Source organism: Panthera onca, chromosome D3, assembly GCF_046562875.1.
Source record: "Panthera onca isolate mPanOnc1 chromosome D3, mPanOnc1 haplotype 2, whole genome shotgun sequence".
Taxonomy (NCBI): domain Eukaryota; kingdom Metazoa; phylum Chordata; class Mammalia; order Carnivora; family Felidae; genus Panthera; species Panthera onca.
Window position 1 is genome coordinate 52,800,429 of NC_138350.1, and position 26,792 is coordinate 52,827,220.

The window sequence follows — 26,792 nt, forward strand, 5'->3', positions numbered from 1 at the left end:
TTTGTATTTTTTTCTAATGTCTTGTCTTTTTCTTTAATGTTTATTTATTTTTGAGAGAGAGAGAGTGCAGGGGAGGGGCAGAGAGAGAGGGAGATGGATTATCCGAAGCACGATCCACACTGTCAGCACAGAGTCCATGAGATCACGACCTGAGCCAAAGTTGGACACTTAACCAACTGAGCCACCCAGGTGCCCCATATGCTAATCTTTTTAGCATTACTAGTGAATAATGTAAAATCAGCTCTTATATTTACTAATTTTCTCTATTGTTTGCTGTTTCCTATTACACTGATTTCTGCTCTTTGCTTTATTTCCTGCCTTCTACAATTTGAGTTTGCTTTGCTCTTCTGTTTTTAAGTTTTTTAAGGTAGAATCTTAGATAATTGATGTAAGACCTTTCTTTTATTTATTTATTTTTTTAAAGTAAACTCTACCCCTAACATGGGGCTTGAACTTACCATCTAGAGATCAAGAGTTGCATGCTCTACTGACTGAGCCAACCAGGTGCCCTAGGCCTTGCTTCTATTTAATATAAGAATTTAAAGCTATAAAGTTTTCTCTGAGCACTGCCTTAGTTGCATCCTCCCCAAAATGGATATCTAGTATTTTCATTGTTATTCAGTTTGAAATAGTTTCCAATTTCTCCTGTCATTTCTTATTGATCTATGGATCGCTTAGAAGTTTGTTGCTTAACTTCTAAATATTTGAACTTTTCCACGTGTTATGGATTGAATGTTTGTGTCCTTCCAAAATTCGTATGTTGAAGCCCTAAACTCCAGTGTAGTTACATTTGAAGATGGGACTCTAGGAAATTAATTAAAATTAAATAAGGTCATAAGGGTGGGGCACTGAGCCGATAGGATTAGCATGTCCTTATAAGAGACATCAGAGAGCCCTTTCACATCTCTCTTTCTTCATGTACCCATGTGAAGACATAGCAAGAAGTTGGCTATGTACTAGACAAGAAGAAAGCACTCACCAGAAATTCACTGGCACCTTAAATCTTTAAGCCACCTAGTCTGTGGTACTTTGTTGTAGCAGCCTGAGGAGCCTAATATATCAAGATATCTTGTTTGTAACTTCTAATTTAATACTGCTATAGTCAGGCAACATATTCTACATGATTATGATTTTTTTCATTAGATATTTTTAATGAGTCAACATCTTTGAGTCAAAATTCATGAGTAAGCATGAATTTGAAAAGAAATTTGAAAATTTGGAAGGTGCAATCAAAGGGGACAACTCTATAGTTGTTAAGTGTAGAGTTCTGTCAATATCAGTTAAGGTAGTTGATAGTTTAATTCACATCAACTATGATGACAAATACTTTTAGAGGTTTCTAATATTTTTAGATAGTAGCAACTGATAATTGATTTTGCTCTAGCTTTTTCATTTCTATTTTTTAAATTTTTTTAATGTTTATTTATTTTTGATAGAGACAGAGTGCAAGCAAGGGAGGGGCAGAGAGAGGGAGACAGAATCTGAAGCAGGCTCCAGGCTCTGAGTTGTCAGCACAGAGCCTGACGCGGGGCTCAAACCCACAAACTGTGAGATCATGACCTGAGTTGAAGTTGCACGCTTAACCAACTGAGCCACCCAGGCTCCCCTTTCATTTCTATTCTTTAACTATTTTTTAAAATTTATTTATTTTGAGAGAGAGAGTGCATGTGTGTGAGTGGGGGAAGGGCAGAGAGAGAAGGAGAGAGAGAATCCCAAGCAGCCTCTGCTCTGTCATTGCAGAGCCTGGCATGGGACTGGACCCCATTTGAGATCATGACCTGAGCTGAGATCAAGAGCCGAACACTTAACCAACTGAGCCACCCAGGTGCCCTGCTTTTTCGTTTCTATGTGTAATAACTCAATTCATACTGACAGGTGATTCCGGGGTTTACATTTTAGACTAAATCCAAGTCATGCATATTGGAAAACTGAGTCCTCATGTCTAAGACCTTTTCTTCTCCAAGACAAATATTTAGAAACCAATGTGCTAACCTTGCTTTCTGCTGATGGGCAGTGGCGACACTGCACTATCAGGTTTTGGCTGAGAGCAGCTTAGAGTAAACATCTTAATAACAGCAATGCTTTTTAAACATAAAATTTAAATAGAAATTATGCATAATAGTGAAATGACAGGATCTAGGGTTCTTATTTTAGGGCAAAACACTTTCATAGCACGTCCTGTTATCTATTTTAAGGGTCCACAGTGACTGTCCCTGAGTAGAAAATTGAGACAATTGTTTGGATAATTCAGTTCTTTCTACATCTACTTTTTTGCTGATCCTCCAGTTTCCAAAATGAAGTAAATAAAAAAACAAAAAAATAACCACATTGTTTATAGTCATAGTTATTTGGATAGTTCAGACCAAAGGGGTCATTTGGTTTGAATTATACGGTTTGCTTTCCCAGTTAATCTTTCTACCTTGCCTATGTATAGATAATTGTCTTAAGGTTGCTAGCATGGAAAAACAAATGAGTACATTTTCCAGAAGGTAAGATGACTCAACTCACTCATTTCAACTCACCTTGGAATAAGTCACCTTGCATTTAAAGCTGTGTACATAAAACACCGAAGGGTACAAGTGTTAATAGTATCTGTGAACCAGAGTTGGCTCTGGGTATTCATTTACTTTTGCTTGCAATGCTCTAAAGATTATAAGAAGACTGAATTCCTAATATAATCTTTGCCTTTCACATCTTGGGCAAGTCCCTTAATCTACATATATCTAAATTCTCTCACTTTTTTAAATGAAATTCTTTCATTTTAAATATATAAACAATACTATATTTACATTTATTCATTGATTTGGAATCCCGAAACAGTAAGATGTATAATTTCTTCAAAGGTCTAAGATCTTTTTTTTTTTTTTTTAAGATTTTATTTTGTAAGTAATCTCTATATCTGATGTAGGGCTCAAACTTACAACCCTGAGATCAAGAGAAACATGCTATATCGACTGAGCCAGCTGGGCACTCCCAAAGCTCTAAGATATAAAATTCTTTCCCAATACTTCTAAATACATGGTAAGATTAAGGAAACTTTTGCTTGAATTCTTAGAACTTCAAGTAGAAATCTCTGACTAATGGTAGCTACCACTTACAGAGCATTTGCCAAAGGCTAGACACTGTTCAGAGTATTCTATATATATTAGTCCATTGAAAACTTTCAGCAATTCTAAGAAGTGAATCCTATTATTAGCCTCACTTCACAACTGAGGAAACCAAGTCACAGAGAAATTGACTCACCCAGGAAGTCCCATGTAGTAAGTGGTAGGGTTAGAATCTAAACTCTGACAGACTCTGACTCCACATTCTTATCTATTATATGCTGTACCCCTTCTATTGCCCTGACTCTTTATAATGTCATAACTTGTATTTCAAGTTTCTCCTCAAAAAATACTCAATAAATGGATGTGAGTAGAATTCTTAATATTGTACTTGAGAAATAATAGAGTTGGCATTTTCTTAAAAAAGACCACAAAGTATGAAGAATATTGATGTGAAAATAATACTCAACATTTCTGCTTTAGTTTGAGGAATCACTGGCACAAGCCTTAAAACCATATGAACATAAGGTTTATTAGAATAAACCAGAATAAACTTATAAAATGCATCTTGGATCTGTTGTCCATGCTTTTAAGCAATCGAGTCAATGTCCTGGCCCAGTTTCCCTCTGGACAGTATTTTGCATCACAAAAATAATTCTAACCTTCCGAAATATACAATGGACCAGAATGTGAAGTTGAAGACATGATCTTTGTATTAGTTACTACAAAAATAAAATGCAGAAGTTATTATTGATACCCACAAAATTCACTGGCCTTACAGAGACATTCGATAGCCTGAATTTTGCAGTCATTAAGCCGGTTTGGAACTCCAAAAATATCAAGCATATTTTAAAGTTTCTACAGTGTTATATCTGGTTCCATTAAATGAAAAGAACTTTGGAAAATAATATTTCAAATACTCTTCAAAATCCTATACTATTCAAAATAGTATTTCAAAGATAGTATGCAAATATAAAGTAGTACTTTTACCATCAGAATCTGTAGGCTTCTCTATTCTTCAACACCAATGCATTGAAATCTGAGAGTATACAATTCTCCTTTCATCCATCTGAGTGACCTTCTGGAAAGGAAAGGGGACTCTTACTCTTTCCAGCAGCCTTGAATGGATCTGTGCTTAATCTCATCTGCTTTGCTAAATGCTGAAACCCCTGACTGCAGTGGCCCTACCAGTCCTTCCCGTTTTCTCCTGCAGAGCCTCGTTCTTATGTCATGGCCGCCCCCTCTCCCACCTCAGGCCACATGCATTCCTCGGCTTTGTTCTGTCACCCATTTCCCAACCCCTCACTCAGGGCACGCCTCTATGAGTGACACTTTATAGAGCCACTTTACCCACACACAGGATGTGATACCCATGGGATATGATTTTCATCCTACTTCTGAAAGTCAGAGAGCACTTTCCAGGATGGTTCTCTGAAAATTGATAACAGGTTTTCTTCCACAAAATTGCAGGGCAAGTTCAACTCATTCTATTTTAAGAAAATTCTCTTAAAGTTTCAATTTTTAAAAAGCCAGAAGACTACATTTCTGGCTCTGCAAGTTATACATATCTTGAAATTGTGTCCATGAAGTCATTGTATGAGATATTTTATACTACTTATGCTTGGAAAATACACATCAAAAATATGAATGAGATCACGCACTACATTGCAGTCAGTTTAGAGCTGTGAGTAACACAGTTCCAAAAAAACCCACCTAGGTTCTGTACCAACTTGTACCAGCTAAAGCTTTTCAAATATATTGTAGAATTGTGCAGTGTGGCTTAGTTCCTTCATCAGATTCTGGGTTTCACACCGAGTGATCAAAGGACAAGAAGGGACATAAAATCTAATATTCAAACTAGAATTAAAAGCTACAATATTCCAGTCAGGTGATAGTCTAGCCTCTACTTGGTTGCTTCTGATGACTGAATACCAAAGCCAATGTCTAAGCCACATCTTAGCCTGAACTGAAACATGCTTCCTCATGACTTTTACCCTTTGTCTGGATTTTGCTCTCTAGAGCATTATATAACAAAAATACTATCTCCTTTTACATATATGAAGAGAGCCAGCTAAGTACCATGTGCCTTTATAATCTGCTCTTCTCTAGACTAAAAATATACACATCTTTAACAGTTCCATTCAGGCATGGTTTTTAGTTCCTTTTCCATTTTCCCTTCACTTCTCTGAGAATACTTTCATTTGTCTGTGTTTCTCTAAAATCTATAAAGAAGTTACCAAATTCAACACCCAAAAAACAAATAATCCAGTGAAGAAATGGGCAGAAGACATTAATAGACATTTTTCCAAAGAAGACATCCAGATGGCCAACAGACACATGAAAAAAATGCTCAACATCACTCATCAGGGAAATACAAATCAAAGCCACACTGAGATACCACCTCACACTAGTCAGAGTGGCTAAAATTAACAATCAGGAAACAACAGATGCTAGCGAGGATGTGCAGAAACGGGAACCCTCTTGCACTGTTGGTGGGAAGGCAAACAGGTACAGCCACTCTGGAAAACAGTGTGGAGGTTCCTCAAAAAATTAAAAATAGAACTACCCTATGACCCAGCAATAGCACTACTAGGAATTTATCCAAAGGATACAGGAGTGCTGATGCATAGGGGCACATGCACCCCAATGTTTATAGCAGCACTTTCAACAATAGCCAAATCATGGAAAGAGATTTTCAAAATATCCATCGAATGATGAAGAGATAAAGAAGATGTGGTTTATATATACAATGGAATACTACTTGGCAATGAGAAATCCTGCCATTTGCAACAACATGGATGGAACTGGAGGGTATTATGCTAAGTGAATTAAGTCAGAGAAAGACAGCTATCATATGTTTTCACTCATATGTGGAACTTTAGAAACTTAACAGAAGACCATGGGGAAGGGGAAGGGGAAAAATAGTTTCAAAGAGAGAGGGAGGCAAACCCATAAGAGACTCTTGAATACAGAGAACAAACTGAGGGTTGATTGGGGGGTGGAGGAAGAGGGGAAAATGGGTGATGGGCATTGAGGAGGGCACTTGTTGGGATGAGTACTGGATGTTGTACATAAACGATGAATCACAGGAATCTGCCTCCGAAACCAAGAGCACATCGTATACACTGTATGTTAGCTAACCTGACAATAAGTTATATTAAACAATAAAAAAATAAAAATAAAAATGCAGTAATTAGAATCAAACAGTGTTCCAGATATGATCTGATGAGTACAAAGTAAAATGCGATGATTATCTTCCATCATGTGGAGAGTACACCTTATTTTTTTTTACTTTTTAGTTATTTATTTTTAAAGTTTATTTATTTTTTAACTTTATTAATTTTTTTTAGTAATCTCTACATCCAATATGGGGCTCTACCTCACAACTCTGAGATCAAGAGTTTCATGCTCCTATGACTGAGTCAGACAAGCACCCTTGGAAAATATACCTTTTAAATGTCAACTAACAGGGGCGCTGGGATAGCTCAGTCAGTTAAGTGTCTGACTTAGGCTCATGTTGTGATCTTATAGCTCGTGAGTTGAAGTCCCGCGTGGGGCTCTGTGCTGACAGCTCAGAGCCTGAAGCCTGCTTCGGATTCTGTGTCTCCCTCTCTTGTGCCCCTTCCCTGCTCACACTCTGTTTCTGTCTCCTTCAAAACTAAATAAACATTAGAAAAATTTTTAAATGTCAACTAACAAGTAGGAAGTTTTCTAAAAATAAAGTTTACGGTGACTGTCATGTATGTGGCAGGTATTTCTGAGGGCCGTTAACGGAATAGCCCTCATATTTTGCTTATTTTGTTTATGTATGTTTTATTATTTTTTTAAGTTTATTTATTTACTTTGAGAGAGAGAGAGAGAGAGCAGGGAGGAGCAGAGAGAGAGGGAGAGGGACTCTCAAGCAGACTCCAAACTTCCAACACAGAGCCAGATGCGGGGCTCAAACTCATGAACTGTGAGATCATGACCTGAGCTAAAATCAAGGGTCTGACACTTAGCTGACTGAGCCACCCAGGTTCCCCATATATATGTGTGTTTTAAAGAAAACTTGCAGAAGATAAAGGTTATGGGACATTTAATTTTGTGTCCACCTTGATGCTTAGGTTTAAGTCAGTCTGTCAGCTGCTCAGAAATGATTCTTGCCTGAACTAATTTCCACTGGATAGGGCTTGTTTAGAACATGAATATAAGAACTGAGACCAGCTGTTGTATGGTGGCAGCACTTATAGATATTATGGCCCTTCTCCAAGGGAACAAGGAGGATAGTATTGGGGAAGCATCCCAAATAGAAAACTGGCATGATCAATTTTCTAATGTAAATATGAGTCATATATTTATTTACTTTGAGCAGAATAGATGTTTCAGTAAAATGAAGAAATGTTTTCTGTAGTAATGATAATGATCAGACACAAGACTATCCTTCTCAAAATTCACTTGGGCCAAAGTTAGAGAGAGTTAGGAATTATCATTTTGTCCAAGCAGGTAATTGCTGGGTACGGGATGTAAAAATTTGTTCACCATATCTCCAACAGTTGATACAATGCTTGACAAAGAGCAGGCTCTCAAAACAACTTTTGAAAGTAAGTCAAGAAAGAAGGAAAGGAGGGGCACCTGAGTAGCTCAGTCGGTTAAGCATCCAACTCGTGATTTAGGCTCAGGTCATGATCTCACGATTCAGGAGATTGAGCCCCGGGTCAGGCTCTGTGCTGACAGGGTGGGGCCTGCTTAGGATTCTCCCTCTCCCTCTCTCTCTGCCCCTCTCTCTCTCTCTCTCTTTCTCTCTCTCCCCCCCTCAAAATAAATAAGTAAACTTTAAGAAAAAAATAAAGAAGGAAGCAAAGGCTGGAGGGAAGAAGTTTCAGAATTACTGTAAAGATTTAAGAACACCAGTTAAAGACCCAGGGGCACCTGGGTGGTTCAGTAGGTTAAGTGTCCAACTTCAGCTCAGGTCATGATCTCATGGTTGATGGGTTCAATCCCCATATCAGGCTCTGTGCTGAAAGCTCAGAGCCTGGAGCCTGCTTCAGATTCTATGCCTCCCTCTCTCTTTGTCCCTCTCCCACTCACACTCTGTCTCTCAAAAATAAATAAACTTAAAAAAAAAAAAAAAGAAGAACACCAGATAAAGACCCAAATATTGGTGCAAAATGGGACCTCCAAAATCAATGTGCAACCTCCTTATTTTAGATATGATAACTGGCAACATAAAGGACGTATGTAACTTGTCCAAGGTGATAGTATCTTAATCTGGTTAGTTACTGCATCACTCCTAGATGTTAGGACTCTTGGCGCTTAAGCCAGTGCTCCTTGTTATACCATCGGAGCTGCAAAAGGAATTATTAAGAGAAGGCCCTGGGTTCTCACACTCTGGCCCCAGACTAGTTGCCTTAGCATGCCCGGATTGGAGGAAGCTTGAGAAGAGGTCTTAGCCCTCTTTGTAACATTCTGGGTGAGACAGAAGTAGATCGGATTTGGGGACAGGACTTAGCACTCTCAAAGAAAACAGCCTGCCAGTAGAAATTGAAGGTCATGACAGCACAGATGAAATTGTGCTTCTTCTCACACCCCTGATGGAGGATGTTAATGCTATCTCTGGAATACCGAGAAAAGTTCTGCAGCCAATCTTTGGGAAATGTTTGGTTAAACAAGCTTCTTCACTGTAAGACTATAAAGGGCTTTTCATATACTAACCTGAGTTTTGAATCTCCAAAAGGCAAATTGGTTCTCAGACATATTTCAAACTTATTTGACCGCACACCTCTAACTTTTTCTTAAGTTTTAATGGACTTACTTTCCCAAGGAGCGCATGTGGGGACAATGTTTTTTTTCTGTTGTTTTTTCTTTTTTCCTGTGACTTCAGTTAGGGATATATTTCATGTCAGAAACCAGTACACATACATGCTTGTGAATGTAAAACTGAAACAAATGTTTTATCAAATACTACTTACCTCTTCTATACGTGCTGTATCTATTTTCTATTCTACGTTTATTACATTCTAATGTATCCTGGATTTTAAAACCCAATAAGTGGATTTCACAACCTATCTGTGGGTCACAATCGACAGTTGAAAACCACTGCCCTAGCAAATACATAGTGTGTGATTCAGCAATTTCTCCTATTCTGCATCCTTTTTAACTTCCTCTTATCTGTAAGCTGTGCGATATTGTTGACTGAATCTAAGATCAGCCTAGGATGAACCCAAATAACAGAGTGCAATTGAATAATCCACAGCCACCTCATTACAGTTATACTGAAGGATGCCTTGAAGGAAGCATAATTTGGAAAGCCTAGAAACAGAATGAGCATAGCATTGAAGAGATCTCGGTATCATCTTTTGACCCATGAAGTGACAAAAGAGGATCTATTCAATGAAAAAAGGAAGCCATAGAATGTTGTGTATATTATGCTCCCATTTGTGTACAAAAAGGGGTTTATATGTATATCTGTATGCTTGATGTGCATAAAGCATCCTTGGAGAATACCTCATAAACTGGCCACAGGAGTATGTCATTGGTGGGTGTTACTGGGGGGGGTGGGGGTACTTATTTTTCACTATGTATCCTTTTGCATTGTTTTAATTTTTTGCCATAAGCATGTATTACTTTTAAGGATAGCTCTAGGTTTGGGGCGCCTGGGTGGCTCAGTCGATTAAGCGTCCAACTTCAGCTCAGGTCATGATCTCACGGTTTGTGAGTTTGAGCCCCGCGTCGGGCTCTGTGCTGACAGCTCAGAGCCTGGAGCCTGTCTTCAGATTCTGTGTCTCCCTCTCTCTCTGCCCCTCCCCTGCTCGCTCTCTCTCTCAAAAATAAATAAAACATTTAAGAAAAATTTATAAAAAAAGAAAACACAAGGATAGCTCTAGTTTCAAATCTTGATGGTGTATGTGTGTACTATAGTGATTGATCTTATTAACAAAACCATCTCTGCCTAGGGTGTGTGTTCTCTATTCTACCTCTTCCCCAACATTCGGCATTAAGAAAAAAAAAATACAGGAAGAGGGCTCCAACTATATTTTCTCAGGATGAGGCAAGTTTTCCATTTTGCCTGCAACAGTAGAAGCACCAGTGACAGAGAAAAAGCAAGAAACTGAAGAAGAGGAATACCCTGAGAGGGTAGGACTCCAAAAGGAGAGGGGCTACCTGTGTTTTGAGAAATTCAATAGCGATAACAGCAGAGGGTTTCAAAACTTCAATATCCATGCAAATCATTGGGGACACTGCTAAAGCACTCTGCCTCCAGAGATTCTGATACAAGTGAGTCTTAAGAGTCTTGGAATCAATTGCCTTTTCTGAAGCTTCTGAGACAGGCTCAAATAAAGGGAAGCATGACAATCCCCTTGAGAAACACACACGAAAAACCTAAGACAAAACAAAAACAAAAATCCAAAGAAGATTTCTGCTATGTGTATCACTGACACATGTACTGCTTATAAAAGAAAAAGGTCTATTGAATGTAAATTAAAAAAATAAAAAATAAAATAAAATGAATAAAAAGCTTCTGATACTAATTCCAGTGTTGGACTGGGGTGTTTCTCCACACCAACGAGCAATTCATGGGACACCAGTTAGATGTCAACTCAATTCAACTCAATTCTGGCACATCTACAGAGATAGCATCAGATCCCACAGGGTAGAGGCTTAGTCCTATAGACTGTCTCTCCCCTTCACCCACTTTAGACACCAATCACAAGTCCAGGGTGTCACCCATCCTTCTGACCAACCAACTACAGACTGGAGGTTCCCATGACCTCCTCCTTGGACTTCAGATGCCAGTCACAAGTCCTGGTTTTTTCCTGTACTTCTGACTGGCTGTAAATCAGAGGGTCCCAAGACCCTCCTCAGATTTGACTAATTTGCCAGAGTGGCTCACAGAACTCAGAGAGACATCTTACTTACTAGATCACTGGTTTACTATACAAGGATCTAATTCAGGAATAGCCAGATAGAAGAGATGCACAAGACAAGGACATGGAGCTTCCAAGCCCTTTACAGGCACGCCATTCTTCCTGAATTTCCATGTGTTCACCAACCCAGAGGCTCTCTGAATCCTGTCCTTTTCATTTTTTATGGAGGCTTCATTACACAGATATTAGTGATTAACTCAGTGGCCATTGGTGATTGATTCCACCCTAGCTTCTCTCTCCTCCCTCAAGGTTGAGGGGTGGGATTAAAAACTCAAACCTTCATACAGTGAGATTGGCTCCAGTTTCCTTAGGTGCTTTCCAAAGTCGTTTCATTAACATAACCAAAGATACTTTTATTACTCTCATCACCTAGAACATTCCAAGCATTTTAGGAGCTCTGTGTGAACAAGGGGGATAAAGACCAAATACGCATTTCTTACTATAAATCACAGTTTCATTGTGACCAGTTTTTTCAAATTAATGATACAGCCCTTTCTAAAACAGTTATGAAGGAATTGTGCAATTGGTTTAAAACTTGTATCTAAATTGTCATCGATGGCACATTACAAGGAGCAACATTAAAAGTACATCTTCACAAACAGGCAAATGTACCTATGACTCTTTTCCTTCCTTACTTAATATCAACAGATTGTTTTCAATTTTATTTTGTTTTTATTTGCAAAGTTGATGAATACCCAGGCACTGATCCCAGTTTGGGTTTAAACTTTGTTCTAAATTCTTGAATAATGTCCCAGATTCTGTCTCTTTTTTAAAGCAATAGCCTTTCAGCTTCAAGTGGGTCACTCCTCAAACAGAGGTGAGTTTATAAGTTGACAAAACCTGGGGACCCAATCATCACTCCTAGTTTCCTTGAGAGTTTCCAAATCTGCGTAAGATAATATTGTGTTTTATCAAGCTCCTTCCATTCCCAAGAAAAGAGGTTCATTCAATAAATATGCCCTACTCATATTTTAGAAAAAAGGTGGCCTTCAAAATGTTCAGTGCCATTCAAACCGGCCCAGCATCCTTCGGGGGTCCCTCCTTCCCTCCCTTGAGTATAGCCCATAGAGGCCTCAGTAAAAAATAAAGGCATCTTCATGTTTATAGCATCCCTTTCAACAGGTTGTCTAGCTTCAACTTTATTTAAAAAAATTTTTTTAACGTTTATTTATTATTGAGAGACAGAGAGAAACAGAGCATGAGCATGGGAGGGGCAGAGAGAGAGGAAGACACAGAATCCGAAGCAGGCTCCAGGCTCTGAGCTGTCAGCACAAAGCCCAACGTGGGACTCGAACTCACCAACAGCAAGATCATGACCTGAGCCGAAGTCAGATACTTAACCCACTGAGCTACCCAAGGGTCTCTAGCTTCAACTTTATTTAAAGCTAGTGAAAAAGAACTCACTATCTCTAGGAAACTCTTTGTATTTTTAGGAAATTTAGTAATTAGAAGACTTTTGCTAATGTTCCTCCTAAATGTGCCCAGAGATGCTTACCCGGACCCATGTGTCTTTTGAAGAAAACCAGAGTGAGCACATCTCCCGTGCAGGTTGCAGCTTTTCAGTTTTATGAAGACAGCCATCATACTCCATTCCACCATCTTTGTCTTTCCTCTGGCTCCTACAGGTGGGAAGGCACCATGCACTGGGATTTACTGTAAATGTGAATCTAGTTGTATTTAATCTACTTTAGACATACAGACTCAACAATTAAAAAAACAAACCTTTAGAAGTCATAGAGAATTAGAATACATTTGCAATCTAATGGGAAATTTTCCTTAAAAGAGACATGTCTAATGTATTCTTTTTCAGCAGGTATACATGAGTGGTGGATCATTTTTAGCGCAATTGTTTTGTTTTTCTAATAGTGTGTGTGTGTGTGTGTGCGCACGTGTAATTTTTAAATGAAGTAAAACAACATGTTGGGGCTGAATTTTTGACTAAATGAAGGCAGATAGTAAGTTTTATGGGATATATAATTCTCTTTTGAATGGCCCACCAAGTTTTGAGTTTCTTCAAGGCCAGGCCCCTGTCTTATTCTCCTTGGTGTCACCAGTGCCTAGTACAATACCATGCACAAAGTTGGCCTCAATAAATGCTCATTGAATTGAGTTGACCTGAATTTCCAGAAGTGGAGAGATCACCAAAGGGAGATACAGACCAGGAAAAGGGGACTGAACTTACTTGAAGGAAGATCTTTTAACTGGACTCTTCTGATCTTGTCTTCCTATTTAACAGAAATACCTTCAAGGAGATGAAACTATACTGATAAACCCTTTGGCAAATATGTCTAGGACACCCTCCCCACCTTTAAAAGCTCTGCCTTCTGAATTATCATTATTCTGATAACCCAAAAGCAATGACATCTTATATGTCATAATTAGCATTCTTTCCCTTCAAGGGAATGTGCATTTTTATTTATTTTTTGAAAAAACTTGCAATTTTTTTTAGGTGGGGGAGGGGCAGAGAGAGAGGGAGACAGGATCCGAAGCAGGCTGGGCACTGTCAGTGCAAGCCGGACATGGGGCTCAAACCCGGGAACCGTGAGATCCTGACCTGAGCCAAAGTCATCCCGCTCCACCAACTGAACCACTCAGGCACCATGAATGTACACTTTTGATATGGCCTTCTGGGGAAAGTGCTTTTTACTCAAGGAGGAATTGTAATGACAGGCAGAGATGACTTGAGAAGTTTGGTGTCAAGTGGTGCCTAAAACCCAAGTTCATGACTTGGCAGAAAGTCGGAGAGAGCCCCCAGGAGAAAAGCTGGGGGTGAGAGGGAAGCTGCTTGGGAGTCACAGCCAAGGTGACATAGGTTTGCTGGAACTTCCAAAAGCACTCTGACCCATTGACCTACTTGGTGCAGGGCTGGGAGTGCGATAGATTACAGCACACGTGGTACTGGCAGAGTGCTCTACGTGCAAAGCACCTTGTGTCTATGTGCCCTTATTTGAGCACTGCTTGTACTTTAACCAGATAATTGGCTAACAGCAGCACTTGCCCAATCACACGGAAACATGGCTATTTTCTCAGAGTAAAGCAGGCACTCATCTTGGGACTTGGCCCAACTCATTCCCCTAGGAAGGGGATGGGAGACTTTGTCTCAGCTGAGAGCAGGAGTTCATCCATAAGGGCAAAAGACACTGTCCTCAGGTAGGGCAGTCTGTGTGTGGGAGATCCACTCATCAACCAAACTGGATTTCACGGACAGGCTCTTAGTCTTCAAAGGAAGAAGAAGCAAATGTAAGGCAAAGCTCCAGTACCAGGAGAAGGATGGATAGTTGGCCTAGAATAGTACTGTGTGATGCCTTAATATAAGTGAGTCTTAATAGAAGTATGAATAACATTCCTTTTCATCCTCAAGAGATTCCTACTTAGGACAATACATCCTGTCATTCTTGGGGGGAGGGGGGGTGCTCAGAAGGATACCAGAAAAACAACTTTTGCAACAGGAACCAAGGCAGAAGCCATCTTTATAAATTGGGATAAAGGGTATTAAAATGGGAACTGTGGTCTAGGACCATGTGTGGGGGCTTGAGTGAACTACCCGTGGAGTGACTGGGAATCTCAAAGTTGGTACTAACCACATCCACATCAGAACACAATGTGGGGGCACCTGCATGGCTCAGTTGGTTAAGCGTCCTACTCTTAAATTTTTTTTTAATATTTTTATTTTTGAAAGAGAGAGAGAGAGAGAGAATACAAATGGATGAGGGGCAGAGGGAAAGGGAGACACAGAATCCGAAGCAGACTCCAGGCTCTGAGCTGTCAGCACAGAGCCCGACACAGGTCTCGAACTCATGAGCTGTGAGATCATGACCTGGGCTAAAGTCGGACGCTCAACCGACTGAGCCACCCAGGCACCCCAACGTCCTACTCTTGATTTTGGCTCAGGTTGTGATCTCATGGTTAGTGAGATCAATCATGGCATCAGTCTCTGCACTGAGGGTGGAGCCTGCTTGGGATTCTCTCGCTCCCTCTCTCTGCCCTCCTCTGCTCACACCCACTCTCTCCTCCCCACTCTCAAAAAAAAAAAAAAAAAAAAAAAAAAAAAAAGAGAGAGAAAAAATAGTACTAATAAGAGTCTGTGTCCTTATTCACAATGACCCCTGCAATCTTTCAAAATGCAGGGGGACATAGTCTTCCTAGGTCAGGTCTCTACTGTCAGCTTCATAGTTAAGAATGACTGGTATTAGTTTAGCATATTGAAGTAGTGTTAACCATGCCTGAAGAAGAGAAAGTTTTGCACTGGGTATTCTTTCCAGATATGGGCAAAACACTATGCTGCATAATACAGAGATGGCAACATGTTTATAATCCAACTGGAAAGTTAAATAGTTATGAGTTTTCAAATGAAGTCTAAGACCGCAACAGGAGAATTATCACAATATAGCACCTGGTTAATAGTCAAACCAGTTGTGTTAGCTGTGGTTTTTATGACAGTTCAGAGAGAGAGTAGCCACTTCAGATCAAGAAGATGAAAGACAACTTATGAAGGAAGTGAGACTTTCCATTTATTCAGTAATTTATTACTTATTTACTTATTACTCGTTACAGTATTTTCACAGACAAATTCCGATTCCTTAGATTAACCTCATGAAATAGGTATTAGTATCCATAATCTACAAAGGAAGAAACTGAGGCTCCAAAGGTTTAAGCAACTTCTCCTTAGTCACTCAGCCAGGGAACAGAAGAGAGGGCTTGAGCCCACGTGTCTGTAAAGGACAAAAAGTATACCCCATCTGTGTCTCCCCTACTCTCAATACTCGATGACAATAATACCTCACTTCTGACACACCAAGCAATTCTGGGATCCCAGCTGGGCGCCCCACAATTTTACTCAATTTTGACAGTATCGACCTGGGAATAGTGTCAGATCCCACAGGTTAGGCACTCTCAATTGACAAAAATAAAGCAATTTAATAAGAAGTTCGATGTCCTTTATGCATTGGAAAGCAATCCATGGTTGGGGGAGTCCAGTGCCTCACAGGCAGTGGGGCATTCTTCCAAAGGGCTGTTTGGGAAAGAGCGAGGTTTATAAAATGTTAGAAGAGGCAATATGGAAACAGGACGTGATTGGCTAGGAGGTCGAGGATTTCCTTATAAGGCGGGCAGGTCAATCAGAATAAGGAAAAGGTATTTTTCAGTTGATTGGCTGAGGTTGCATATCGGACCTTATTTACTTATTTATTCATTTATTTATTCATTCATTTATTTATTTATTTAATGTTTTATTTATTTTTGAGAGAGAGAGAGACAGAGTATGAGCTGAGGAGGGGCAGAGAGAGAGGGAGACAGACAGAATCCACGAAGCAGACTCCAGGCTCTGAGCTGTCAGCACAGAGCCCAACATGGGGCTCGAACCCATGAAGTGCAAGATCATGACCCAATCCAGAGTCGGGCTCTTAACCAACTGAGCCCCCCAGGCACCCCATATCTGACCTTATTTAGAACAGGGAAATAATTACAGATTCTTGGCAGTTGGGGACTGGCTGGCTGGATATACTGAGATTCTAGTCAAGTGAGCATTTACAGGGATGCCGACATTATCTAAGTTTTAGTTTGCTGATGTGGAACCCTAAGCAGCTCCATCTTGGGCCTAGAAATGTATTTCAACAGGACTCAGTCCCACATGACTGCCCACCGCCACCACTTTACCTGCCCGTCACAGGTCTGGGTTGCCACCTTTGCTTCTGACTGACCAAGTATAAATTGGAAGTTCCCATAACCCCTCCTCAGCTTTGATTAGTTTGCCAGAGCGGCTCACAGAACTCAGGAAAACAATTTATTTACTAGATTCCCGGCTTATTTCAAAAAGATATAACTCTGTAAAAGCCAGATGGAAGAGATGCATAGGACAGGGCATCTGGGAAGGGGTGTGGAGCTTCCTTGCCCTCTCTGAACACACCCCTACCCTCAACCTCCACACGTTTACCCGCCCCAAAGCTCTCCAAACCCTGTCCTTTTAAGCTTTTACGGAGAGTTCATGACATAGACAAAGTTGATTAAGTCACTGGCCGCTGGCAACTGATTCAACCTTCAGCCCCTCTTCCCTTCCTGGAGGTTGGAGGGTGGGACTGAAAGTGCCATCCTGTGATCATGGTTGGTTCCCCTGGCAACCAGCTCCCATCCTTAGAGGAACCTGTCTGTGTTTATGTCACCTCGGTAAGATAAACTCGTGTGTAGTTGAAAGGGGCTTGTTCTAAATAACAAGACAATCCTTTCAGCTTTACGGCTCTGAAGCTATTTCAGGAGCCAAGAATAAGAGACCAAATGCTATAGCAAAAGTTGCTGCCGGTGCTCCTATCACTCAAGAAATTCCAAGAGTTTTTGGAGGTCTGTGAAACAGAAACAAGGATGAAGACCAAATCTATATTTCCCACTATAAATCACAGTATCATGGTATCTTACTTCAATATTTCTATTTTTTCCATTGGGGGGGCACACAGCATAATCAGGGTCCTCCAGTCAGGTTGAGCAGTGTGCACAAGTATGAGGAGATCAGACAATGGAAGGCCTGTTTGGAGTTCTGCAAGCAGCGGGTTGGACAAGAGGGGGCATTTCAGGAAAGTACAGGGGTGGCATCCCACCAAAGAAGGTAAGAAGGAACACTTAAAAGGCCCTTAGGAAGCAAGGACTTTGTAAAAAAAAAAAAAAAAAAAAAAATTTTTTTTTAATTTTCTTTTTTACATTTATTTATTTTTGAGAAACAGAGTGAGACAAAGCATGAGCGGGGGAGGGGCAAAGAGAGGAGACACAGAATCAGAAGCAGGCTCCAGGCTCTGAGCAAGCGGTCAACACAGAGCCCAACGCAGGGCTCGAACCCACAAACCATGAGATCATGGACTGATCCGAAGTCGGACGCTCAACCGACTGGAGCCACCCAGGTGCCCCTGTAAAAAGTTTTTAAATAGCGGTCCAAAGAGCATCAGGAACCTTCCCATTTGGGTCTGGCCCTCCGTGCCTGCAGCCCGAGGTGGGGACATGGAGCTCAGGGTCCTGGGTTATCCACTCCGGTTGCAAGGCCAGGGCAAGGTATCTGCTAGGGAAAGAGAAAACAGCCTCAAGTGAGAAAGAACTGGGGCGCCTGGGTGGCTCAGCTGGTTAGGCATCCAACTTCGGCTTAGGTCACGATCTCATGGTTTGTGGGGTCCAGCCCCGCGTCAGGCTCTGTGCTGACAGCTCAGAGCCTGCAGCCTGCTTTGGATTCTGTCTCCCTTTCTCTCTGCGCCGCCCCCCCGCAACATTCTGTCTCTCTCTCTGTCTCGAAAATAAATAAACATTAAAAAACATTAAAAAAATAAAACCAGAAGGAACAGATAAACTGCAAACTAGAAGAGCAAACGAGACACTAGTGTCACGGGGTGCAAAGAACAAGGGCTTCACAGTCAGCTGAGTTTAAATCTTGACTCTCCCACTAGTTATATACACGACCTTCGCTGGTCATTTAACATCTCTTAAATTCAGTTTCCTCATTTGTACCTACTTTTCCATACACTTTGTAGTTGACTTCCCCAAATTCCTTTTACTTCAGCTGATCCACCTAAGACAATCACAAGAATCTCATTCTCCTTGCTAATGATTGAACCTGGGATGGCTAAGGAGCTATTATGAAAGACTGTGGACTGAATGGTGTCCCCACAAAATTCATATGTCGGAGCCCTACCTCAACAGTGTTTCAAAAAGCAAAAATGTAGTGCCCACTACCACCAGCACCCATTCCATTTAACCAGGGAGTTTAGCTTCAGAACACAGCAGATATATAAAATTGAACAGAATTGCAGGGAAATGGAAACAGAACCCTGATCAAACTTTGCCTGAAGCCAATATTGCACTTTTTTTTTTTAATATGAACCCATACAATTTCCTACTGTTTCAGCAAGCGTGAGCCAGATATCTGTTAGACTACAGCAACCTAGGTTTATTGTGAGGGTAAAATCAAATAATGGGGAAGTGCATGGTACATATAAATAATAGCTACTATTATTTTAGGCAAGCGACTACTTTGTAAGTCACCCCATGTAGTGTCACAACTGGGAGATCTATGTGGATATAGAGAAATTTCCTCTCGGTGAGTAAAGGTTATGGTGAACAGAACCACTCTGGAAAAAGGAAGAAGACTGGAATAAGAGGTACATGATTGACCTGGGATTTGCCCCTGGCAAACCAGATTCAGATGCTGGTTGACAGCGAAGAAGCCAGCAGAAGGAACAAAGCAGAACTAACATAAATGGTGAGACCTGCTGTCTCCTTCCTAATCTCCATTTTTCAGCTAGTTTTCCTATGCTTCCTGGCAAATCAAACAGCCAGGTCTGCTTTAGAAATTTCCTGAAGCCCTTTCTTTGCCCTCACTAGAGTTCCCCTTATTAGCTTCTCCCGAATGTACTGTTCTAAAACTCTACTTCTCCTGTTTCAATGTTTATACGACTCAAACAGGTAAAAAACGGTCAAGTTAAAGGAGCTCATTTAGTTCTTATTCTGTTGTACTTTTCTTTAGCTTCAAATGCCTTCATTACATGTTTAAAGCAAAAGCAATAAAACGTCTGAAAATTCTTTCAAAACCACATTGTTTACTTGATGGTAAGCAGCGTTTACACAAAACCAAAGTAGCCAGGAAGATACTAGCTCTAGGCCACTGGACAGCTCTTCCTTGAATTGTTGTAGCTGGTAATTAAGCTGGTAGACACAGTACGTTTGTTAGTGTTTTCTATTTTTATCAGCTGCTCCTCTAAATTCTGAAAACTATTCGGTCCTTGAACTACTTACGAAATCATTGCCTCGTTTTTAAGAAGCATGTAAAACAGATTAAATTCGCTATTGTGATCCTAAAGCAAAAATTATGGAAATGTACAGGTATGACTGCAAGGACGGTCACTGCAGCATTATTTATAATAGCAAAAAAGAAACTAACCAAATGTCCAATACTAGGGGATTAGTTCAATCAATTAGGGTACATGGATAAATGCCACGAAAATATGCAGTAAAACTATATAAATTATCATGTGTCCATAAATGACAATATAAGCAAATGAAAATATTTTATATATTTCACATCTTCTATATTAATATAGAATCAGTGATAAGAGCCAACAGAGACAGGGGTGCCTATTAAAAACCTAGGTAGGGGCGCCTGGGTGGCTTAGTTGGTTAATTGTCTGACTTCAGCTCAGGTCACGATCTTGTGGTCCATGGGTTTGAGCCCCTCATTGGGCTCTCTGCTTTCGGCACAGAGCTTGCTTTGGATCCTCTGTCCCCCCATCTCTCTTTCCCTCCCCTGCTTACACTCTCTCTCTCTCAAAAATGAATAAACATTTAAAAAAAATTAAACAATAAAAAAAGCATAGGTAAAGGGGCACCTGGGTGGCTCTGTTGGTTGAGGGTCCAACTCTTTTTCTTATTTATTTTTATTTTAACATTTATTCATTTTTTTGATAGACAGAGAGAGAGTAAGCAGGGGAAGGGCAGAGAGAGAGAGAGAGACCTACACACTCAGAATCTGAAGCAGGCTCCAGGCTCTGAGCTGTCAGCACAGAGCCCAATGCAGGGCTTGAACTCACAAACCGTGAGGTCAACTTGAGCTGAAGTCAGCCCCTTAACGGTCTGAGCCACCCAGATGCCCCTCCAACTCTTGATTTTGGCTCAGGTTACGTTCTCACGGTTCATGAGTTTGAGCCCCACATTAGGCTGTATACTCACAGCTCAAAGCCTGCTTGGGATTCTCTCTCTCTCTCTCTCTCTCTGTCTGCCCCTCCCTGCTCATACTTGCTGTCTCTCTCTCTCTCTCAAAATAAAAAAACTTCAAAAAAAAAAAAAAAACAGGTAAGGATACCAGGCAAAAAAACCTGTGTTAGGCAGAGAATTGGGGCAGCCCTGCAAAGGTACAAAGCAGCAGCCAGCCAGGGGTGGTGTGATCTGACCAAGAAGGTACTGTGAAGCAGTGAGAGTGCCCAATGGGAACAGGCCCTGCTGCATATGTGGGAAACATGTGATAAATCCCAGAAGTACTGATGCTCACGGAGGACTGGGGTGGAAGAGCTCCTGCATCACTGAGAATCTGTGAAATTGTTAGTATGTTTCCATGTGTTCTATAAACAGATGTGGCTTTGGAAAACCAGACACATTTCCACTTTTCCCATAAGGAACAGTTTTCCCTGCAGGACATAGCTGACATATTTATACGCTCTCAAAAGCAAATTGTTTTCAACCACTTTCAAATAATTTAGAAGACTTCATTTGCTTATAAAGGTATATTGACATTAATAATAATGATTCCATTTCTCGAAAATGTACTATATTCCTGCATTTTGTGCTAAGTATATAGAGAGGTGAGAGAAGAAAAAGTTCCATTCCAAGTAGAGCTCATTTTAAAAGTAACAGTATGGGTGTTGAGCACCTGGGTGGCTCAATCAGTTGAACGTCCAACTCTTTAATTTCAGCTCGGGTCATGATCCCAGGATCATGGGATCCAGCCCCATGTCAGGCTCAGCACCGAGCATGGAGCCTGCTTAAGATTGTCTCTCTTGCCCTCTGCCCTTCCTCCCCATTTCTGCGTGCTCTCTCTCTCTAAAAAATAAAAATGCCAGTAAATGTGGAGTACATGACTAGTTACAAGGAACTTCCACTTGCCATTTAACAAACATTCATCATGTTCTTACCATGTTTAAGACCTTCTGCTAGATGTTAGGTCTATAAGGTTGAATGAGATTGGGTCCCTAACTGGGAGACAGACAAGTCGATCACAAATTACATTTTAGTCAGAATCAGAATTTCTTTTTTTTAACTTCTTTTTTTTTAGAATTTTTAAAAAATCTTCAAAACTCTTTATTTTATTTTACTTTATTTTAAAATTTTATTTATTTAGATTCAAGTTAGTTAACATACAGTGTACTTCGGTTTCACGAATAGAACCCAGTGATTCATCACTTACATATAACACCCAGTGGTCATCCCAACAACTGCCCTCCTTAATGCCTATCACCTATTTAGCCCATCCCCCCCCCACCCACCTCCCCTCCAGCAACCCTCAGTTTGTTCTCTGTATTTAAGAGTCCCTTAGGGTTTGTCTCTCTCTCTGCTTTTATATTATTTTACCTTCCTTTCCCTTATGTTCATCTGTTGTGTTTCTTTAATTCCACATATGAGTGAAATCATATATATGTCTTTCTCTGACTGACTTAGTTTACTTAGCATAATACACTCTAGTTCCATCCACATTGTTGCAAATGGCAAGATTTCATTCTTTTTGATCACTGGGTAGTACTCCATTAGTACTCCATTTTGTGTGTGTGTGTGTGTGTGTGTGTGTGTGTGTATACATTCCTTATCTTTATCATTCTTATCCATTCATCAGTTGATGCACATTTGGGATCTTTCCATAATTTGGCTATTGTTTTGGTAGTGCTGCTATAAACATTGGGGTGCATGTGCCCCTTCAAATCAGCATTTTTGTATCCTTTGGATAAATACCTGGTAGTACGAGTCCTGGGTCATAGGTCAAAATCAGAATTCCTGAAATGAACAATACAGTGATATAAGTAAGGCCAAATAATTGATATGCTAATTGTTCCTCTCTGCTGCTGACATAATCCCTTGTTAAGCCTTTACCTCAACCTTATTCTGGAATAGATGGTCTCCCTTAAGCAATTCTTTAGGCTAGAAGTACAATTGGGGATTCTTGAGTGTGACTGAAGGAGATTAGCCTGCAAATTTTTTTGAATTCATTACTGCTTTATGTATCTTGCCTCTTCCACCAGCTGGTCCAGTTAAATTGCTAATGGGGCAATATGTGGATCGCTCACCAACATCTATTATTTCTCTTTCCCATCGGATAGCAGCCAAAGGGTTGAGAAACTGATGGCCTCTATAGAGGTATGCCCAACCTCTATGGGATAAACCCATCCCCTTCCCCAATTATTAATTCAGGATCCCAGGCCTAAGTCATTTAGACCTTTCTTACTTTAAATTTGGATATGACTTAATTCAAGCCAATAAGAAAAGTCTGTTGTGGGCTTTTTTGCAAGTGTTTTTAAATATCTTATGCCCATTCAATCTCCAAGCAGTTCCATGACCTGGAAAGCCTACCATTAGGAAATAGGTTGCTTAACAGATGTAGTCCTTAGGAGAGGCTTCTGAGTTGATGCTCACCCTGGATATAGCCAAAGAGGACACTGGACAGACTAGATCTTCCCAGAGGACAGAACTAGGGCACAACAAAGGCAATAGAAAGGGCAACCCTCTTGGGGGCACAGGCTTAGGCTGGCAATGTGGTTAACCAAGAACCTCACCTCTCTGCATGACAGGGAGCTCTTGTTATTCCTGTCTAACAGGATAGGATATGTTTTTGGAACGGTGTGTTGTTGTCCAGCCTTCTGTTTTACCATTTTTTAATCAGTTGTCTGGTTCTTTGTATACTGGGGAGCTGGGGGTGATTTATCATTCAGACACAGGCCCCCTGAGGAGCTATAGCTGGGATTGATAAAGATGACAACACAGTGCCCAGATGGTGGAAGCTGCTGCTGATCCCACAACTGCACGTCTTTGTGTTGACTCCTGGGTGAATGCATCTCAGAAGTGGGTCATGTAGGATGATGTATGTTGTGGATGCTGCAGTGCACTACCCAGATCACCCCTCCATGACCAAAGCACTCATTCCAAGCGTGATGTCTGTTAGGGGCTCACAGCCAGGTCTCACCCTGGAAATTGCCCCACCTCCTTATTACGTCTGTCCTCAGGGGAAGCCGGCAGCCAACATTATTCATAGCGGGGTAGGGAGGCAGGCGAAGTGAGAGGTGGTACAAAGGCTTCAAAGAAGGACAACTCCCTGCCCACCTCTCCCTATGGGCTCCGTTACAACTGCATCACAGGTAAATTCCTCCCTCTGCCCAATCCCAATCTCACTCACAGTGGTCGATCCCAAAGTACTGCCCGATAACTTTACTGTACCTAAATTCCTATCCCAGAACCTACTTCCTGGGAATTCAACCTCAGATAATAAATGACAATAACAAAAATAAAAAATAAAAAAAAATAATAAAAAAAATAAATGACAATAACAATATTGTCAGGAAATACTTCAGGCTTATTATGTACCAGACACTCTTCAAAAGGATTCACATATATTAACTCACTTAATTCTCACAACCCATCATTAACCCCGTTCTACAGATGAAGAGAATGGGGGGCAGAGAGATCAAGTAGCCTGTCCAAGGTCATACAGCTGGTAAGCTTCCAAGCTGGGATCCAAGCCTAGGCATTCCGTTTTGAGAGTTCTGTTCTGCCTCTCAACCACTAGGGTAGTACTCATTTCATGCCAACTACCTTCATACCCAGTATCACTGCTGAGAAATTCAGGGCCAAGAAAAACATCAAGTTACTACAAGAAGCAGATCAGCCCAGATAAAGCTTGGCAGCGGGCTCAGCTTGCACATGGCCAAGAGGATCCCTGACTCTGGGAGCTCCCTGGCTCATCCTTGGCCTCCCCGGCTATCTCAGAAGGGGCAGTCAGCAGCCATATCAGGGTCAGTGGGGAGCAAAGGCTCCTCAGTGCAGACCAAAGACCTCAGCGTTTTCTTTAAGCAAGAATCATGACAGGGGCAGCTGCTGCTGAAGACAGGAACAGGACTCAGAGGAAAGCCAGAAATCTGAAAAATCTCAGGCAGTCTGCCTTTACAGCCAGTGCTGTTCATAACTCTTGCTTCTCAACAAGGAAGAGGAAGGAGTGCATTTAAGGATGCCAGCGAGCCCAAGGGACGTTGAGCAGATTGTGGAAGAAACTCCATCATCTGTCCCACCCCTGCCCTACAAGAGCAGCCATAATCTTAGGGATGAATCTTTGTCCTGCATCCAACATTCCAGATGCTGGTTCAGGACCTCGGGCCCCACCTCAGCACACGACACTGCCCTGGCCACAGGAATGGTAGCAAGAATTAAGGGCCGTGAAAACGCACTGGGGACAGTAGGAGAGTTTCCTTGAAGTCGTACGTGGTAGTTATCTCACCACCCGCCTGAGAGGGAGAGGTCGTGGAGGAGGAGGCAAGGCAAAAGGAAATGGTGCTGCTACCTCCGGATTAAGTCACCCCACAGCCTGCACTTGCTCTGGGCTTGTAGCCACATGAGCCAGTGAGTCTCCTGACTGGTTAAGTCAGCGTGACTCAGATTGTCTTTGCTCGCAGCTGATGGCAGGGACATCTGCAGACCTGACTCACACTGTCTTCCTTCCAGACCTATCGATATGTTTATGAGACAGACAACTGGAGAAATGCCTAGAGAATTTTTTTTTTTTTTGTAAAATATTCATTCAGACTCTTCTGTGGCAAATGACAACAGCCAACTGTAGCTATCTTAAGCAAAAGAGAACTTTTTGGAAAACTGACACATTTCACAGAATCCAAGGACAGAGTCACAGCTGGGCCTCAGGAAGGGAGAAAGCCTGAAATGCTGTAGAGAACCCAAGAGTCCTCATTCTCTGTCTCTCTCTGGTGCTTCTGCCTTTTTGTCACTCCCCAAAGGCTTTCTTCTCTATCCTGCAGTCCAAAAAGTGGAATATGACTACGTGTAGCTTCTGAATTTTACATGTTCTAGCTAAAGCAGAGAGAAATGGATTCATTTTCTCTCCTCCATCCATTGCTCTCTCCTTCCCTAGCTTTTGAAATCTTTCTGCCTAAATTTCAAAATTCCTACAGAACAAACTTCTCAACCCAGCTTGGGTCAGGCAGCCATCTTTGAACTAATAAACAGTGACTGGTGGCTGGGGAAGGCGTGTTGGGTGCAAGGTCATTTCTAGGAAAACAGTTACTCCTGCTGACCCAAAAGGAGAGAGACAGTGGGGCAACAATAAACCGAAAAGAAGTTTGCAGCAATATTCATATGAGCGACAATACAAGGAAATGAAAGCAGTTTTACCAGCGGCTCAGTTGGTTCAGCCTCCAACTTCAGCTCAGGTCATGATCTCACAGTTTGGGAGTTTGAGCCCCATGTCAGGCTCTTTGCTGACAGCTCAGAGCCTGGAGCCTGCTTTGGATTCTGTGTATCCCTCTCTCTTTGACCTCCCCTGCTCACACTCTGTCTCTCCCTCTGTCTCTCTCAAAAATAAATATTTTAAAAAATTTTTTAAAAAACAACAGAGACTTGAGTTTCAGTTCAGAAACTTCAGCCACACAAGCTGTGTCTACACTCCAGCTCTACCACTTACAGGCTGCCTGGCCTCATGCCACTTCTTCCACTTAAAATGGTGAAAATGCCATCCAAGAGTGAAGGATGAATGAGTTACAATAACAAGAAAACAATCCAATTTTTAAAAGGGGCAGAGGATCTGAATAGACATTTTCCCAAAGAAGCTGTGCAGACGGCCAATGGACACATGAGAAGACGCTCAACATCACTCACCATCAGGGAAATGCAAATCAAAACCACAGGGAGAGATCACCTCACACCTGTCAGAATGGCTATTATCAAAGAGACAAAGACATTACAAGTGTTGCTGAGGATGTGGAGAAAAAGGAACCTTTGTCCCCTGTGGGTGGGAATGTAAACTGGTGCAGTTGCTATGGAAAATGGGGTGGAAGTTCCTGAAAAAATTTAAAATAGAACTACTATAAAAGCCAGCAACTCCACTTCTGGGTATTTATCCAAAGAAAATGAAAACACTAATTTGAAAAGATACATGCACCCCTGTGTTCATCGCAGCATTATTTACGATAGCCAAGATATGGAAACAACCTAAGGGTCCACTGAGGGATGAATGGATAAAGAAAACATGGTGTATACATACACAATGGAGTACTAGTCAGCCATAAAAAGGAAAGTAATCTTGCCATTTGCAACAACATGGACTTAGAGGGTATTATGC

The 26,792-nt window shown here is 41.2% G+C and overlaps 1 protein-coding gene across 2 annotated transcripts in view; it reads left to right on the top strand.

Annotated features, from left to right (window-relative positions):
* Positions 1-26,792, top strand: part of LOC145712992 (uncharacterized) — a 52,928-nt gene that overhangs the window by 17,786 nt on the left and 8,350 nt on the right. The window contains exon 3 of one of the 2 annotated variants that reach the window (XM_081790783.1): positions 9,977-23,946. The exons of the other annotated variant lie outside the window; for it this stretch is intronic. The gene's annotated coding sequence lies outside the window, so the exon portion shown is untranslated. Of the gene's footprint in view, positions 1-9,976; positions 23,947-26,792 lie in introns of those variants that run through there. 2 annotated transcript variants of the gene reach the window in all.